The sequence below is a fragment of the Pollicipes pollicipes genome, unplaced genomic scaffold (assembly GCF_011947565.3).
Source record: "Pollicipes pollicipes isolate AB1234 unplaced genomic scaffold, Ppol_2.1 Scaffold_4295;HRSCAF=5057_pilon_pilon_pilon, whole genome shotgun sequence".
Classification (NCBI taxonomy): domain Eukaryota; kingdom Metazoa; phylum Arthropoda; class Thecostraca; order Pollicipedomorpha; family Pollicipedidae; genus Pollicipes; species Pollicipes pollicipes.
In genome coordinates this window covers 33646542-33661557 of record NW_023596461.1, presented here as the reverse complement: position 1 = coordinate 33661557, position 15016 = coordinate 33646542, and the positions used below count along the sequence as shown (strand labels likewise).

Below are 15016 nucleotides of genomic sequence, written 5' to 3'. Positions count from 1 at the left end.
TTCCTGAGATCTCGGGAGGTTAATGACCCGCACCCGAGCGCTCACCGCCTGGCCAAGTTGTTGTGGTCGAGCTAAGTGGGCATTGATTTGCATGTCTTCAGGGGAGCCTGCGATACTCATCACGATCCGTTATCACTCTCACTGTACCAACTAAGCCACCATCGTCGAGCTTAGTAATAGTCAAGCTTAGCGGATATCGATGCAGATTTTGAATATATTCATGAGAGCCTGTGATGCACATTGCTTACACTCGGCCATTTTCTTTTCCATTCGATTCGAGAGGGAGAATGCAGCGACGCGCGCAGTGAATGGGGTCGCGGGTTCTATGTAGTTGTTATGTGATGTTTTGAAAATGGAAAATTTAGAACAGTCTGTAGTACCTCAGTACCGTTCGGTCTTCACGCTCTGTACCTACCCCCTCTCAAATTGCATCGCATTAGAAGGAAGAACTGCACCGTTTAACTCTCTCTGGGTCGGGAATACAAACACGAAATCTGCGTAAACTTACGTGCAGAAAAGGATGACATGGCTTAAGCACGAGAATGTGCTGTATTTTGCCTACAGTCATCCCCTGCTAACAGATAACGCAGCACACATGTGCTCATTTGCTGATTGCTTATTAGGTACGTTAGTTATATCCGCCGAAAGCCTAGTCATCAATAGCAATTTGTCGGTTGTTAAACGACGGGCGTCGATGACGTAGTCATTACTATGGCAATATTTCATGCGAATCTCGTAGGAGGAACCGGAGTGCAGGCGGTAGATTGACTGCGCCTGGAATGTGGTGGTTGAAGGCACAGTCAGCCGACCACCACGACGTCGACCGTCGATTTTTATCACCACGAGGACATGGTGATCCTCGTCATCATTATGACCTGCTCATTGCAATCGCTAAACACGCCAATGACTGCTCGTCTTCACCGACAACGCTGCACTGTCCATATGTCGTCCACTTCCGTTGCCTGCACGGCGGCCATCTCTGAGCACGGCTGACCCAGAAGCCGTGCGCGGCCCCGGCTCCGTGCGCGGCTCCCGACTCCGCTGGCGCGCGCTGACCCCAGCGTGCCGGGCCGTCCGCCGCAGCGGCCGGCGGCCGCGCCGACCGCACGGGTCGCCGGCCGACCGCACGGATCGCCGCCCGGCTCCCAGCGGCGCATCGCTGCCGCTGGACCGGGCCAACTGCCAGCCGGCACGCTACCAGCCCCGCATCTCGGGCCGCCGCGCACTGGACGGACCACGTGACCGGTCCCGGACCGCGTCTGGGCGCTGCGGCCCGAGCGCCCGGGGCGATCGGCGGGGGCGCGGTCTGCGACCCGGGGAGGGCGCTGCGCCGCCGGCGGGCGCCCGGCGGGAGCTCTGTGGTCATGACGGCTCGGAATGGGGGCTCGGAGGACCGCTCTGTGGTCATGACGGCCTCGAATGGGGGCTCGGAGACCGCTCTGCGGTCGCGGGCGGGTCGAGACTTGGATCGGAGGCCGTGTTGCGGTCGCCGTGGCGCCGTGTCGGCGAGTGGTCAGCACGATTTTCCGGCGCCTGGGCGCGGAAGGTGGCGACGGCGGTGGCCTGGTGCAGTGTCCCGCACCATGACCGCCGGGGGGGGGGTGGGGTGTGGAGGGGGGGGGTCGTCCTCACTTTGTGATTGGTCGACAACGGAATGCTAGAACTGCCAGAGAGAGAGAGAGATAGAAAGAGACGACGACGCACGCATTAACCCGCTCGGTTTTCTGCACTGGAAATATTTTGTAAGGCTGCTGAACTCCGGCGTCCACTCTGGAATGTCACTGCTTGGGTGGAACCACCGACGCGTCATCAGGCAGCGGATATGTCTTAATTCGCTGAGGAGGAATGGTCGTGTGACGCGAAGAAGAAGACTTCAGCTGAGCGGCCCCACGGCAGGCCGCAGACGATGATCAGCGTCTCGCTGACAAACAGCAGCACAAAAACAAACAGCCAACGAAGATACCGGCGTCTGCGTCTGTCTCGGAGCCTGCCGAACACGCACCCCTGCGCCAATTACCCGCAGGGAGCAGGCGGGGCGCGCGTCGGCGCGGGACCGGCTGGCGCGCTGCCACCGTCCCGACGGCGGCGACGCGCGACACGCCCGCGGGCGCGGCGATTGTGCCGCGCTGCGTGGTGGAGCCGGGCCAAGAGGAGAGTCCCCGGCGCCGGCGGTCAGCCGCCGCCCGCCCCGATGCTCGCCGGAGATAAGCGTGGCCTGCCGCCGGCCATTATCGGGTGGGAATGGCAGGTGCGCTGGGAGATGGCTCCCGGGGCTGGCTCACGTAGCGCTGCAGCTACCGGCCGTAATCGGGCCGCGGCATGAGATGGCGCTGGTCTACTAAATCGGGGCGGTTTTCATTCCTGACGTGCTGACGCATGCAGAACGGACTTGACGGGCGGCGCTGTGGTCGTCGTCAGGGCCGGACTATCGGGCGCAAGGCGTGGGATGGAAAGGTGATATTACTTTACTTGGAGCATCTCGCACTTGTCTGTACATGCTGGTCAGGCATCCTGAGTCCATCTAATGTACAAGATCCAGCGCCAGTTGAGTGGGTTAGTGGTTATCCTGAGTAGAGACAGTAATCCAGTAAAATCGCATTGATCCTCAGTTATTACTACGCATTACTACGCCCAGCAATCCCTTCAGTGACCTGTGATGCTATTAGTTGCGGCTGTAACCCATAGAACTGAACAGGGAAAGGAATCAAGGCACTCAAGATTTGCCCACATGGCTCAGTTGCGGACTAAAATAAATCACTACGTTGTAGACGCATACTTCATAACATGGGTGGAGGGCTGCGTGGCCTGGCGCCTCGTGGATCTGGACGTGCCCACTTCCGAGCCCCTAACACAAGGGTGGACCACCCTCAGTAATGTATTACCCGTGCTTCGTACGTCGCCGTATCCGCGATTTATATTATAATCCGATGGGCTGTTCGGGAAGGATATGGCGAGTAATGGCACGATGATTCAGCTTGGCGTGGGCTTCGGCGGCGGCATAAGCCTCGTGGCGGCCTCAGACTCACGACGTTCGCCATCCTCAGTCGTTCTACCGCGCCCCCCAGCGCGCGTGTGGCTGTTGGGGCTGGTCTGCCGGGAGGTCTGTCGTCGTGCGCGGCCAGCAGCCAGGTCAGCTGGCCAATGCCCGACGGGTTGCCAAGATTGTGCAAACGGCTAAATAAAGTGTCGCGCCGCTGAGAGTAGCGGCTGTAATGTAGCGCAAGAAAAACTGGCGACGTAGAGATGCTGCTCGAAAGTAGTGCGCCATGGGTTTCGGTCCGTCTTTTCAGTACGCAAACCGCGCATATTCGTAGCGGATGACTGCACGGAGGCCTCATTTCGTCCAGTTGCGCCGCGGGGCTATAATTACCTGACATCACGCAAGCATGTGGAAAAGAGCACTAATCACCACATCAGTAACAGCTCGTCGTACACGAACCGCCCTCGCTGTGTTTACGGCCCGCCGCGCCAGCGGTCCTTACCGGCCCATCCAGCCGCGGCGTATGAAGCCGTCACCTCCGACCGCTCCCCTGGTGTTTTACGAGGCCTTCCTGGCCCAGCGGGGCGCACCGGGCCGGGCCGAGGAGCGCCGGCCCGCGGCGGGCAGGCCGGGCTCGTCCGGGGCGCGCCGCTGGCACGCCTGCGCACGGCTCGTAAACGGCGCACGGCCAAGCGGAGCAAGCGGGGGCATCGGCGCCGTCCGAGGTTACCATCGGAGGTTACCAGGTCGGATCGCAACGGGGCTGTTCCCATGCCGAAGGCCCGCCTGTAGACGCAGATGAGTTTTGATCAAACGCTATTTGAAACCACGGTAAATGTTTGGCTTTGTCTTGGCTTCAGTAACCGGTTACACGAAGAATTGCAGTTCTACAGCCAATTGTACGTTGCACTTTTTTGGTGGTGCTGAAGGATTGTCCACAACGAACAGCCAAGCCTTGATAACGTCCTACGGCATGGACTTGGAACAGGCTTCAGTGGCCGATGCCACGAAGTAACTGCAGACTCCAGCTAGTGGGAAGCTGGGGTTCGGAATTCAAAAGGAAGTTGCACAGTTGGTTACCACTTGGCAGTTTCGCATGATCATGACACATGTGTTTACAGAAGTTTTGTGCATCTGCTGCCACACAAAAGTAGCCATGACAGATATGATTGTGTGGAACGCCACTTGTTTGTTTTACTTCACATTTATAAGCCCAAACACCGCAGTTTGCAGCTGCTTGTTTTGCAAAGCTGACCCATGGTGACGGAGGAGACACACTCGGCTAACACGCGGCCATTGGAGGTGACTAATGGCGACACACTCGGCTAACACGCGGCCATTGGAGGTGACCAATAGCGACACACTCGGCTAGCACGCGGCCATTGGAGGTGACCATGGCGACACACTCGGCTGGCACGCGGCCGTTGAAGGTGACCAATGGCGACACACTCGGCTAGCACGCGGCCTTGGAGTACCCCCCCGGCATTGGAGGTGACCATGGTGACACACTCGGCTATCACGCGGCCATTGGAGGTGACCATGGTGACACACTCGGCTATCACGCGGCCATTGGAGGTGACCATGGCGACACACTCGGCTGGCACGCGGCCATTGGGTGACCATGACACACTCTCGGCTAGCACGCGGCCATTGGAGGTGACCATGGTGACACACTCGGCTGGCACGCGGCCATTGGAGGTGACCATGGCGACACACTCGGCTGGCACGCGGCCATTGAAGGTGACCAATGGTGACACACTCGGCTAGCACGGGGCCATTGGAGGTGACCAATGGTGACACACTCGGTTAGCACGCGGCCATTGGAGGTGACCATGGTGACACACTCGTCTGGCACGCGGCCATTGGAGGTGACCATGGTGACACACTCGTCTGGCACGCGGCCATTGGAGGTGATTAATGGCGACACACTCGGCTGTCACGTGGCCATCAGAAGGGACCAATGGTGACACACTCGGCTGACACGTGGTCATCGTCAGCTGAGGGTCGATGGTCTCGGATGGATGCAAGGTTCGGTGGTTCCGCCAGCCGGCTACAGTAACAGCGGCCGTTATTACTCCACACTGAGCGTCGGACGGCAGCCTTAAGTAACAGGATTGAGCTCATCTGCAGTCGGCGATGACGTGGCTAACGGGCGAGACGCTCAATTAAGAAGATATAGGGGTTAGTCACTCCTAATTATCACTCACTACTTCTCATAGTCTATTTTTGGTGCACGCCTGTCTTCAGCTGCATGCGCCTTAAGCGATGTGCGGAGTTTATTACGCTTTGATTCCCGTTGAACGCCTTCTTTCTATATTCTCATGATATGTCCTTACTCCCTGCTCCCGCTAACGCGCGATCGGGTGGGGGTCAAGTTGACCCTCCCCCCCGAAGATTTGTCCGGGATGGTTTCCGAATGGCGCGGCGTAGCCGCGCCAAATGTTGCATAGCTGTAAACAATTGAATAGCAGATCGTTTGAGAAAGGAAATTTAGATGTACGTCGTAAGTTCACTAACTTATGGTAGGTCAAGTCAGGCCATGGTTTCGGCGAAGTCAATTTCTGGGGAATCGTTCAATCTGATGCAACAATGGAGTGTTAGACGAAGCCATACATCTCTGAAATGCTTTCTTAGACAACACAACAGTTGAATGAGCAAGTTGCATTGACCTATGGTCAGGTATGAAGTTCAGACCAAGGTCAAAACCGATCTGTTTTATTACTGTAGTGGTTGCCGTACGGTGTAGTTTTTGGTGCTCATTTCGAATTTATTGATAGCAGGAACCGCATTCTGCATCTTCCATGGACTTTTTAGAGGTCATAATAGGTCGTTGACCTAAAATGACCCAGGTCAACATTTGGCTTTTAGGAGCATACTGCCTAGCGTAAACTTTGTCGCTTATTCAAATGCAAAACTCAGGGCAGTCTTGTATGATTTTGGTCACTATGACCTTTTAGAGTTCAAACAAGGCCACTGACCTTAAATGAGCATGCGACCTTTTGCTTAGAAACAGTTATCTAGGGTCTTGGGATACTTTAGAGAACAAACTGGAATTTGACCTTGTTTGACCTAATTTGGCCTGAAGGTCATTGCCTAGGAATCTCAAACTTTGATCTACGTGAGCCCACGTACAGGACGACATGCCCTGTGAATCTGGTGTCCCTAGCTCTCACAGTTCTTGACATCTCACGGGGAGGTTCAAATTGATCCCCCCCCCACCCCCACCCAAGCGAAGGGTATTCAGCCGGCCACCCTGGCTCGTGTTAAAGTAACCTTCGATCCCTGTTATAGATCTCCTCGATCGTTGACACACCGTGCCCTTAAATCTCTGGCAAAGTGTCCGTCCAGGGATTTGCCGCACTCCGCTGCGATGTCGAGCCCAAGATTCAACGCGCATTACTCTGATCTTCCCGTAGAGTCTACACAGAAGATAATGAAGTGCGCGAGGCAGACCGACCGCCCGCGGGCCGCCTCACGGCCATCACCCTGCGATGAGACGATAGCGGTGACTCCTCATCGGCCACCTGTCAGGATGAATTAGTTGATATTCGGGACGGTGGCTAGAGGGATGGGTGGCGTCTTATTTGAGAGCTGATAAAAAGACGGCGCTGCTCCACGTGTCTCTCCCGTCTGGCATGGGGAGGTGGGTCTGTTTACTTACAGCTTCGCGCTATCTGCACTATTTGCGTTGTTTATTTTATCTTTAAAGTACACATCCAAATGAGAGCACCTAATGTATTTGCATGTATTGCAAACTAACTGCGCTCCCCTACGAGGCATGCATTTGACGCAGGGACGTCCCTTTATGCACTTTCAGGGTCCTGAGCCCCATCCCAATGCTGACACTAAAGCCTCCCCCCCCCCCCCCCCAATGTTCCCCTGATTCTCTCAATGTGTATGAGCAGAGGGAGTACCGAGCCAAATAAATATAGAACAATGGGCTTTACTATTGGTTTGTTAAGTAGAAAGTACCTAAACATGCCACTGTCAGCGTCATGTATACTTTGCACAAAATAGTGTCATGTAGGTACTTCATGTTTTTGTTATGCTGGCTCCTTTATGCGTTAGGCCACTCTTCAAATGTTTTAAAAGTTGTTTTCAAATGATAGTGCCTGGATTAGGATAAAGAGCGATTTACTGCAACACGTGGCAGCTTTTAAACGTGCAGGGTGGCCCTGATAAAAATTAACGCATGTTTTCGCTCAACAGGGGCTAGTGTATTTGTTGCATAATCGTGGCTGTGGTGTAAAACAACACGAGCAGCGATAGCGGTAGTCATCAGTGGTTCCTTCACTTAGATTTACTAATACATCTTGTCCGTGAATTACTCTTTGTGAAAAGCTCAATCTAAGCTATTCACAAAAAACAACTCTCGTTAACTTGAAATGGGAAATCATTCCGCACAGGAAAACAGTTTTGGTTTCAAACACCCCTCCGAATTTTTCCATCCCGTTCTCGGCTGCGATGTATCATCGTCGGTCTTTGACGACTGAACGCCCAGCGCCCAACCCATTGAGCCATCACCGGACGCTGTGACGCCTTTCGCAGCTTAATTACAATTAATAGCACACTGTGGGTGTCATGGCCAATTAATGCAATGGGTGATGAAGCAATCTAGGGGTTCTACCGTAGACTCATTTCTGATTGGCTACTGGGTACCTCCTACAACCCGGATAGGCCTGAAACCAGGCAGTGTTGCCTGATATTTCGACTTTTAAGTCTTTGTTTAGTATAGACAGACTTGTTATCACGAGTACCTTAAAATTCGTTCGCTCGTACTCATCAAATAAAAGCTACGCATGTTCATCGTTGTAATCGGGTTTTAAAAGCGTCTCAACTGCATCGGTTATATGCACCGCAGCGCGTGTTCCTTGATTGGCGTCATGAAAATGAGCACATTATGCTCTCATCTGCCTGAGGCAAGGTTTCATTTCGGCCATATCCACCTACATCATCCGTCCGACCCACCCATTATCCTCGCCAAAACCGCCGGTGCGGCAGCCCGGTGCGCGGGCGCGCCGGACACGTCCAGTGGTGAAGCACGCGATCGGGCGGACGATCTGACAGCTCATGGAGGCATTCCCTGACCCTGGCGTCGGGTTTGTCCGGTGGTCCAGAGGCATCCCCCTGACCTGGGCGCCGGGCTCGTCTAGTGGTCCAGAGGCGTCCCCTGACCCCGGCGCCGGGCTCGTCCAGTGGTCCAGAGGCGTCCTCTGACCTCGGCGCCGGGCTCGTCCAGTGGTCCAGAGGCGTCCCCTGATCCCAGGCTCGTCCGGTGGTCCAGAGGGGTCCCCTGACCCGGCGCCGGGCTCGTCCAGTGGTTCAGAAGCGTCCCTGACCCGGGCGCCGGGCTCGTCCAGTGGTCCAGAGGCGTCCCCTGGCCTCGGTGCCGGGCTCGTCCAGTGGTCCAGAGGCGTCCCCTGATCTCAGGCCCGTCCAGTGGTCCAGAGGGGTCCCCTGGCCTCGGTGCCGGGCTCGTCCAGTGGTCCAGAGGCGTCCCCCGGCCTCGGTGCCGGGCTCGTCCAGTGGTCCAGAGGCGTCCCCTGGCCTCGGTGCCGGGCTCGTCCAGTGGTCCAGAGGCGTCCCCTGATCTCAGGCTCGTCCAGTGGTCCAGAGGCGTCGCCTGACCTTGGCGCCGGGCCGCTGAGACGAGGCGCCAGCCGGTGACCCGCGTGGGCTCCGCTCCGGGGCCGGCTGGGACTGAGCGGGGGTCGGGCGGACCCGCTGCGTGCAGGGTCGTCGGGGTCGCCCCACCAGGGACATCGGCCGGCTGGGGCCCTGCACGGCTGGAGCGCGTTATGGGTGGCGTGGAAAGGTCATGCGTGATTGGCGTTGTGAGTGGGCTTGACCTGGCGCGGGTCGTTTCGTTGATCGCATATTAGCGGAAAGGGAAAGATTCTGGCTTTAAACTCGTTTTTATATGATGCTGCAGCAATCTTATTAGATTATTTAAATAATATTCAGACTGCTGTAGAGTACCGCACACGAGTGACACCAAGCGAGTACACTTCGCGAACGGAACGTTCTTCATTTGTTTGAGTCATCAGTGCTTCCTTAGCAACAATGCTTTGGATTCTGTGCGAACAGGACGAGCGCTTTCATGGGAGCTCCGGCTAAATGTGCCCCGACAAGTGTGGGCTTAGTTTTATGACCGGCATAAAGCGTAGGTTCGGTGCTGGACAAAGGTGCATTCCGCAGTTCTTTGCTACAGACGGAATGGGTCTGTGGGTTACCTTGCCATTCGTGTTTTGGAGGGAGAGCCTGACAGCTTGGTGCCTCATGACGGCCATGTCCATCAGACTGTCGCGTCCACCGGACAGCCGTGACCGGACACTCGTGTCCGCGCGTCAGCCGGTTTGGACAGCCAGGTCGGGACAGCGGTGTCCGCCGGACACCCGTGTCCGCGGGTCAACCTGTCCGGACAGCCAGGCCGAGACAGCCTTGTCTGGACAGCCAGGCCGGACAGCGGTTTCCGCCGGACAGTTGTCTCTGGACAGTTAGGCCGGACAGCAGTTTTCGCTGGACAGGCGTGTCTGGATAGCCAGGCCGGGACAGCCGTGTCCGGACAGCCGGACCGGGACAGCGGTGTCCGCCGGACAGCCGTGTCCGGACAGGCAGGCCGCGACAGCCGTGTCCGGACGGCCAGGCCGGGACAGCCGTGTCTGGACAGCCAGGCCGGACAGCCGTGTCCGGACAGCCAGGCTGGGACAGCGGTGTCCGGCGGGCGGTGCCGCCGGCGGCGGCGGAGCCGGAGAGGCTCGCGGGGCGGCCGCCTAGGCGGTGTTAGTGGCCGGCGAGGTGCCGCCGCGGTCAAGTCTCCGCGGAGGGCGCGCGGCGGGGTGTGCGAACCGGGCTTGACTCAGAGTTTGCTGCCGACTCGGCCGCGACGTGGGCTCAGAGGACCGCCTCACCTCAGGTCAGCAGGTGAGTCCCTGCTCGGCGAGGGGCGCTCTGGATACTGGACGGACACGGCAGCGGACTGGACCGATTATTGCCGGCGCGGTCATCGGGAATATGTCCTGGCTCACTATCAGGTAGAGTGGTCGTGCTAGTTTCAGTGCAGAAGGCAGCCGGTGACAGGTTCCTAGCCGCACTTGGCAGGAAATTTGGTAGATGAATCAGAGGTGTTCGCACTAAAAGATACGGTGTTTTTGGATAATATATGGGGCGGTGTCCACAGCTTGGCGACCGATCGGCACATACCAGACAATAGTCAACTGCCCGCGTTTCGCATCATTCCAGTGATAACACACGCATGCAGGTTGCCGCTGCAAAGACGTTTTTTAGTGGTTGTGTTCGAGACAGATGTTAACGTTTATGTATTTGAAACGCTCACAATTCTGCATGCTCAAAGACCACGCTTGTTTTTCAACGGCGGGGCCAACTCGCTCTTCAATGGCCACGTCATGCCATTTTCTAAACGTATTTTTGGCTGTTAGGAAAACTATCGTTGTCACCCATTTTATAAAATACTAGGACAGCCTGAAACGTTTCGTTACAGTGGTCATGCCACTTTAAGTTAATAGTTATGAAGAACCCCCCAGTATGATAAGCATCTGCATGTCTTGTGTATTTGGTTACCCAATTCAGTGTTTTTTTTTAAAATTGATATTACACTCCCGATTTTAGATTGATCAATGAGATCATTCGCTTCTTTGAGTTGTAAAAGATGCTGCAGTGGCATCTTCCACCACCACTGGCATCACTAATCGGAATGCTCTCCCGGAAATTAGCCTTAGGGTTTGGAAGGACAAGTACGTTATTTGTTAAGCACGTCAATAAATGATTTAAACCTTCTGCCGCCCGCTTGTGTGGTTAGATGAAACATTCTGGGTGACGCGCATTGTCCACGCAGACATGGAGCCTCAGTGTTTAGGATGTAAATTCTCACTATTTTTTACGGAAAATGTCCGGCTAAGATAGCTACTAGACTCGCATACGACTGAACCAGGCTGTTAAAATTCGTATTCGTTGTCAACTGGGCACCATTGAAACGTTGTGGGCTGGAACATGCATTCTTAACCACTCCGATTACGTAATACTTCGAGCAGTTTCGTTCCTTCTTGGACCGAATTGTTCCTTTCCAAACAAGTAAGTAGCTACCAGCTCGTGAAACTCAACAAAAAGTCAGCGCTACTTCTTCAGGGTATGGCTTATCACAACATCATGGCTGTTATGTGCAATTAAGCTTTGGTTAAGCATGCCGCAAATTGTTCGAGAGCTTTTTGTGATGTACAATTACTTAAACAAACACACGCAAATAATCAAAGCTGACATGCAATCTGCTTCAGGATCGCTTAAGATTATTGTCCCTGTTTTTACTGCAGTGCCCACAAAACACCATCGCAACGAAGGGAATTATAAGGTTTTTAATAGGCGTCTGCTTCGCTACCACAGAATGTTACTCCCTCTTTATTCACTTCAAATCAGTGGTCTTCATAAAACAGCTAGCAGTCATTTGTGTAATTATTTCCTCCATTCAGTATGCGTAGCTCATCCTTTTCGTCTGCACTCTATCATTGAGGCGTTGCGAGCCAATCTCCAAAATGGGCAACGGTCCGTGCACGTGACTTGGGCAATGTTTGGTGATTTAGGAAGCACTTTACTTCGAACCTAATGTGTTTTTGCGGGATTTTGACCATCTCGGCCATATTTGATGTCCGTATAACTGTATTTAAAGTCAGTGATATCCGAAATAACTGTTTCTTGCGGGACATCTGCATGCGGTTCGTTGAACGGGTCGTTTCCGGCCATTTTCGGGTGGGCTGTGGACACGAGGTATTTGGAAAGTTGTAGGAACGTTCATCTAGCGCCGGTGGGAACTCCGCGAAGAGCAGGTGATTATCGAAAAGCGGGTGAAGAGACACATTTGCACCATTTGAAAACTGCAGACAAACGACGTACATATTTGTGTTCGTTTTCGCATACCGCTTTTAAGATCGAGATTTTGTAGCCAGAACATTTTAAACTTCAACAGAAAGCTGAGTGAAAATGGCATATTTTAGAGGACAGTAAGATCCCCAAAATCGTCAAGACAATTGACAGCCTCTGCGCGTATTCTGAACAGATCTAGGGCATAGATAGTACAGCCTAATCTATCACTGGCCATCGAACTGCGGCAAGGCCACATTTCTTATCTTTATCAACTCCGAACATCACTGAACCGAAACCTAAATCTCGCAGTTTCTTCCAACGACCATTTGTCCCGGAGAACAGTTGGCTCATCTCCAATTACCGACGAGTTTAACTGTTTTAGACTCATCTGTAATTGGGAGATAGTGCATGATGGCCAATGTAGCCTCGGCCACGTCCTCGGGGTTTCGGCCAATCTACTCAGGCATATTTTGTACTCCCTGGGAGCGCAACTGTTACGTAAGTTAACGCCTGCAATATCGGTCCACCTGCACTGATGCATGATTCAGGGCTCGCTTGGTGTAACATCAGGCAATTGTGGCAAAAGGAAGTGCTTCAAGTATTATTGTATGCCATTCTGTAGCGTATCTCAGCTAATCTCTGAACTTTCCATCCACACTTGTACCCATACCCATGATTTCCCCCCAAATATCTGCCTAACCCAGCTCATCACCCATGATGCATGCGTGCGCATATTGTTACTCATTCCGCCTATGTTCTAAGAGACCATTACGAAAAACGTCGGCGTGGATGGCCTACCCAAAAACGCACGTGTCTTTGCATGAATAATATTGTACGTGATACGGCTCTGTGACGCGGTGGCCGAGCTTGGGTAGGAAGCAAACGCCCTGTTCGGATAGTAAGGCAGTTCGTTAACAGGTTGTGAAAATAACGTGCTTGTCCACAGCCCGTTTGAGCCATGCTATGGCGATGCATGCATATTACAGCTAATGAATTGAGTTTATGCCGGCGTTTCGAGTGCTGGCCTGACTCAAAAAGTTATGAAGCTGGCAGACTCGGTCCGTGGAGCCGCCGCTGATTTCTGTCGCTCCGTAGGGTCGTTTGCTATACTCGTTCATTTTGCATATCCCGGACATATGGCCCTTGATGGAACGACACGCCAAAACCCGTTTAAGCAGCCTCGTAGCCGTATTTCGACGACAACATATGTTGTTCGTCGGTCGGGAATCCCATGAGATTGCGCCAGTTTCATCGACCGCGTGCGCCGATTTCATCCACACCTCCTCGGAGCGCACCGTTCGCCGCTGGCCGTAGTGCCACTGGCGGCACGGCATCGAGCGCGGTTCGTCTCGCACCGGCAGCCGGCCAGCGCCCTAAATCAGCGGGGTATGGCCGGCGGGCGCCGCGCGCCGACCCTCCCAGCCGCCGCGCCCGACGGCGAATGCTGATCGTGAAGGCGAGTGGCGGCGATGGACGCGGCGTCGACATGCAAGTGGCGCCTCTGCCCCAGCCAGCCCCGGTCGTGTCCGGGTCAGGGGCGCAATCGCGGGGCTCGCGCCGCCAAAAAAAGCTCTGTGAGTGGCAGAAGGGACTCTGCGTGCTTGTTAGTCGGTGGCCGAGCACCGCTCTCTCAGCGGGCTTGAGATGACCCATTAGAGATTTCACTCTCTGAGAGGCAATCTTCTCGCTGTCATTGCGTTCTCAGAAACGGCGAAACGCAGGACGGGTAACGAGCCGCGGCCGCTTTACTGGCGTTCTGCGTGATCGTAACATCGCGTGAACGCGGGCGTTCCACGCTGGTGGGTTCGTAGCCGGCGCCCTTACATCTCTGAGTGGCTGTAAAAGGCTGATTGAGAGAGGCGTTTCTTATCTAAACGGCGGCATGTCTCTATCTGGCAATGCTTCAGAATCACGGTGGCAACAATTGTCGTCATCAGCCGGCACCCTTAGTTCGAGGTAAATCTCTTGTCAATGGGCAATCAGCAAGAAAAAGTCAGGCCTGGATCACGCGCGTGCATTCCACGGATCTGGTGCAACTGGAGGTCCGGGAGGCCCGGACTGCGCTCTTCTGGGTCACGTTGCCGTGGCGCCGCATTCCACGTCAAGCGGGGCAGGCGCCGCGGCGATTTACAACTCGGCTCTTTCCTCTCCAAAACTATATTTTACCATAACTGTAGTTTCCATGGCAATCCCAAACAAATATCGGACAAAGGGCGCCGCCCGCGGGGCGCGCCGGTGTGAAATACGCCGACGTCAGGTCGTTCACGCATTAAGCAAAGGTCGCGCCGGGTCACGGAGAATCACACGCGTGACGGCGCACGTAACGGAGGAACAACAGTGCCGACCGTCAGCCCCCCCCCCCCCCCCCAGTAACTTACAGTCGCACTTCCAAACACCACCGGCGTCTTTCGGGTGGTTATCACGGACCCTGTTTTTCAGCCATCTCGGGAGACGATGCGCAGTGCGTGTGTCCAGACGGCGTCCCGCGCCAGACACCGCCGCTACATACCGGTGGATGGTGGAGTAGTCAGCTGATTTACGAAGTCGCGATGAGCAGGATACGCGATTGGCGAGAGATCTCGCTATTCTGGGAGTGGCTGTTGATTTATGCCCAGTGTCCGTGGGGTTCGATGCGGTCCTTTTTCGGATGGGAGCCCTCGCATTGTTTCACAATGAGAAGCGGAGTCGCATTTTAGCATCACCATGTACTTACATCTGACAGGTGCCCATTGCGCTCCCAGGTTTGGAACTCGGGCGCGAACATCGACAGTGATATGTTCTGCTCGTGCCGATTGCATTCATGCCATGGCGTGCGATTTATCGCAAGCCTCCGGGATGGAACTAGGGACACCCGTGATCTGCATACAACCAGTAGGGTATTCAAGGAAAACCGGCCAATTAAACTTAAGTTACCGGTTGGTACCTAGCCTCCCCTCCCACGTATTTGTTTGCTAGCGGGTAACAGAAGTTCCGCTTTCGCTGGTATCTCGCCCGCTCAAAACAGCTGTTACCTGCCAGTGCACCTGAAATCAGTAAAGCGGTGTACCTTCGCCAGAGTTGCACCGCTGCTTGTTTGGCCGTCGCCACCAATGCCGCTCGATGCAGTCTCAGCCCATGCTCCATGGTGACCTTCCCCGGCATCCCGCCATCCCTCCCGCGCGC

General features: G+C 54.9%; 1 protein-coding gene across 1 annotated transcript in view; it reads right to left on the bottom strand.

The window, feature by feature from the left end:
• Window positions 1-15016, bottom strand: part of LOC119097456 (titin-like) — a 94242-nt gene that overhangs the window by 7573 nt on the left and 71653 nt on the right. The window lies entirely within an intron of this gene.